Below are 4,202 nucleotides of genomic sequence, written 5' to 3' on the forward strand. Positions count from 1 at the left end.
CAGGATGGCATGCACTGGCAAGGGGAAGTTGTTGAAGGATCTGGCATTACAGAGGTATCAAATGTCAGTGAGAATAGGGACGAAAAGACAGATTAACCAGGACATTCACACTTGAGCAAGTGGGACAGGGGTGCAACATTTGGAAAGGTGTCTGATTGGGATGCAGAAAAGGAGATATGAGATATAATGTGAATGAATGACTTTCCTTTTCTATTCCCAGCTTATAAATTAGCAAAACAGGAACTTTGGGAGGGGCAAAGGGGGCATGCACAGGAGAATTCATCTTGTCTCTCTTGTTCTTTTGTCCCATGCTTGTTAGGTCACAAAAGCCACATTCTCAGCAGTAGCTCTCAAGTCTGTGACTCAGCCTTGTAGTGAAAACCCCTTTTTGCATCCCACCAATGACAGTTCTGGTTAAGTACACCAAGAAATGTTCTGATGGGAAGGCAGATGAGATTTCATGTTTAAGCCACTGTATTTTTATTATGTTGCGTTCATTGATCTAGTTAATGATACTGGGATATGAGGATATGATCTTCATTTTAACTGCTCCCCAGAGGGCAGAGACGGGACATTTGCCAACCCACTCAATTTCCTTGGAGCTGACTAATTGGGCGATTTTCTGACACAGAGAAATAACATGGGCCTTCCTGTACTTTGGCTAATGAGACACTTATTAACTACCTGAATATTTGGCCACAGGAATGGCCTCTTCCACACTCAGTGCAGTTTGGCTAAGGTCCAATCTCCACCCCGCACAAAGGAAGACACGGCCAAGCCCACAGTGATTGCATCAGGCTATACTATTTTCTCCCCATTGCAATAAGCACAGGCAATTAGGCCACAACCTCTTTCCCAATTTTACTTCCATCGGGCCCACAACTTTCCTGAGAAAGAAAATGCTCCTGGTGCTTTTCTCCACAATCAACAGCAACAAAGATCTATCAGATTGGATGGTAAAGTGAAAGAGTTATCTTAGGCACAAAAACTGACTTCAGGGACAGCTACAGCCTTGGTTCCTTTTTCACCAATGTCTGCCACAATACTGATTTCAGGAACGGTGCACCAAGCTCTCTTAAAGTGCCTTTTGCCTTGAAATTTCCTGGGCTCATCCAAAGAGCCTTGTGACTCTGCCCCTCCATGGGAGAGCCAGCTTGATGTCAAAATCACCAGCAGCAACAACAACAAAATAAATTGGACTGCATCAAAATTAAAACCTTGGCACATAGCACATGTGCTATGGACTGAATTATATCCCCCCAACCCAATTCACATGTTGAAGCATTAACCCTCAATGTAACTGTACTTGGAGATAGAGCTTTCAGGAGGTAATTAGTTTAAATGAAGTCATGAGGGTGGAGTCCTAATTCAATAGGATCAGTAGCCTTATAAGAAGAAGAAGAGAGCGATGTCTCTCTTCACAGGCATGTACTTGAGGAAAGACCATATGGGGACATAGAGAGAAGGTCACAATCTGCAAGCCAGGGAGAAAGCCCTCACTAGAAACTGAATTAACTGTACCCTGATCTTGGACTTCCCAGCCTCCAGAACTGTGAGAAATAAAGTTCTGTTGCTGAAGCCACCCAGTCAATGGTGTTTTATTATGGCAGCCAGAGCAGTCTAATAAAACATGATGAAATTATTTATGTCATATGCCCAAGAGTACACAGAAAGTGAGGTCACAGTGGGGTTTAAAGCCAAGTTTGTCCACCTGCTGAGTGCAGGCTTGTCCCACTTCACCAAACCTTTTGGAAACTGTGATGCTTTATCCAGATGTGAGCAGGATATTTGTGCCACTGTCACCCACCTCTCTGAACGTGTCCTCTTCATTGAAGTTTCCTGGGCTCATCTAAAGAGCTGTGTGGATCCCTTACCCATGGAAGACCCAGTGATACGTACAGCTATGTTCAGCGGATGAGGTCACTGTGTTATGAGGGCTATGAGGGACGCCTGCTAGTGCCAATGAGAAGACATCAGGAGCTTCCTCTTCTACCTGCAAACTATCTGAACATTGAACTTGAAATTGACATCTTATAGTCTCATCATTAAAACATAGCTAATTCACCAGGACTATGATAGTGCTCAGTTTGAAGGTCATGGATAAAGTCCAGCATCTTCCTTTTGATTTGCATCTCCATGTGACTTTTGATCTCTTTCTAGGATGCAGAAACATTGGAGAATTAGGTCACGTAAAGGGTTTTGACATATTCTGACATAATCCAATAACTTTGCCATTAGTTTCAGCCACTTCCCAATGAAGAGAATATTTCCCATTGGCAATTCCAGCTCCTTCTTTGAGAAATTCAGTGACCAAATCAATTGCTGGAAGCTCTGCTGGATCTCTGTTTTTCGAGTGTCTGTGAGGTTGAACTCCAAACCCTCCAGGATCTGAGTTTGGGTGCTGGAACATACCCTAGGCGATAGCACAGTCAAAGCTCCAGAAATGCTCACAGGGGAACAGAAGATCCTCCAATCTGGGATTGCCACAGTGAACCTCCAGTAGAGTTGAATGTAATGTCGACATTGTGGAATTACATAGAGAGTAGTACTTTGTTGGGGAAAATGGCAGGTGGTTACTTTAACTTCAGAGCTGTTAAGTGGTTCACGATTGTATCATGAAGCCCAGGTACCAAGAGAACCCAAGAGAGGAACAGTGACATTTTGGAAGGAAGAAAATCTATAAGAGTTGAGGTGAGAGAACCATTAAAGGAATTTAGCTGGATTGAGCACTTCCTGAGCCAGAGACACCTAGTAATCACCCATCATGATTAATCAAACAGTAGCAAATATTTTACAGTTTGCTCACCAAGGGCTAGAAGGGCTTTGTTCCCTGAAAAACTGATAATGATCTAACAGGGGCAGAAAATAGGAGAAATGGCTTGCCAGGGTCACAGAAACCATGCCATACACTCTTGTTTGGATGTAATAGTGACATTATGAAAGTGCTATGAGTAAATGAAATTTATGGAAAACAAGTCAATTTTTATTTGAACCAGCCTGTTGGAGAGAGAGGACTCCTTAGGTAAAACTAGCATTCCTTCTGCATACATTTTTCTTTGTAGATTAGAATTTTAGATTGTATTTTCTTTAATTTGGTGTTTTATTATGATAAAATCTGTAAGTGATAAGACAAGAGAACATCTGTACCTTGGCTAAAAGAAAAACAGAACAACTTTCACAAAATATGTTTAATTGGCATAGAAGGGTGGTGGTGGTTTATGGAGCCATGTGTAAAGTCACAGGCTGAAATTCATGCATTTGTGCAATAAACAAAACCACAGTGTATTTCTAAACAAGAAGATGAAAATGTTACTGAATGTTAGGTCTTTATTACCAGTGTTATTATCAAAAGAGTCATTTCTAAGTTTCTAAGCAAAGTGTCTTAACACTATTGTCCTTATATCCATGTGCATTATTTTTAATTATTAGAGAAGCCAAAAAGATACGAAATAAGATGCTCTGAGCCTGGAAATGTACAAGGCAACAGAGTAAGGGAGTCAGCTGTGGAATTCCCAGCCAGTGACTATGGACATGAGTGGTCAGAAGGAAGTGATCTGTGAAGTCATGATGGAGCTCCTTTTTTGGTCCTCAATCCTCTTCTTAGGGAATATAATCCATTCCCAGGAACTCAGCTAACTGCCACATCACAGAACTACAGCTCTCTTGAGTTTCCGGCCACTTATCCAGCTACCTATTGGACATATCCATCAGGATGTTCCCCCCGTGCCTCAATCTTAAATCTGCTCCTTCTCCTTTATTCCACGTCTCAGTCTATCACATCACTGTCTATTTAAGCTCCCATGCCAGAAACCTGGGAGTCACCCTATAACAGGGAAGAACAAATCTGACTCCATATTAGATCTATTCCTTTAGCTCTAATCCTGTGCTGTTTCCTGTGCTTAGTTACGCTGATTCTGCACCTTTTGTAAAAGAATGGTGCCTATAGCCTGAAATATATGGGATATATATTCTCAAGGCTCTGACCCTTAAGGGTTTAACACTTTCCCATTCATATGGAGATTAAAAGTTGCAGAACTTTCAACAAGTTATTGAAAGTTTACAGGTCATTGTGACCTGTTCTACGTGGAGAGCTGCAAGAATAAAGCATTATTCTATCCCCTCCAGGGCCTTATCTGCACTCCCTTATCTTTTAGTATAAAAGAAGCCTGAATTCTAACTCAGGGAAGATGGTTCTCTACATT

At 41.7% G+C, this 4,202-nt stretch overlaps 1 pseudogene; it reads right to left on the reverse strand.

The window, feature by feature from the left end:
* Positions 1-1,870: 1,870 nt before the first annotated feature.
* Positions 1,871-2,660, reverse strand: LOC116150994 (thyroxine-binding globulin-like; annotated as a pseudogene).
* Positions 2,661-4,202: the final 1,542 nt, after the last annotated feature.

Source organism: Camelus dromedarius, chromosome X, assembly GCF_036321535.1.
Source record: "Camelus dromedarius isolate mCamDro1 chromosome X, mCamDro1.pat, whole genome shotgun sequence".
Taxonomy (NCBI): Eukaryota; Metazoa; Chordata; class Mammalia; order Artiodactyla; family Camelidae; genus Camelus; species Camelus dromedarius.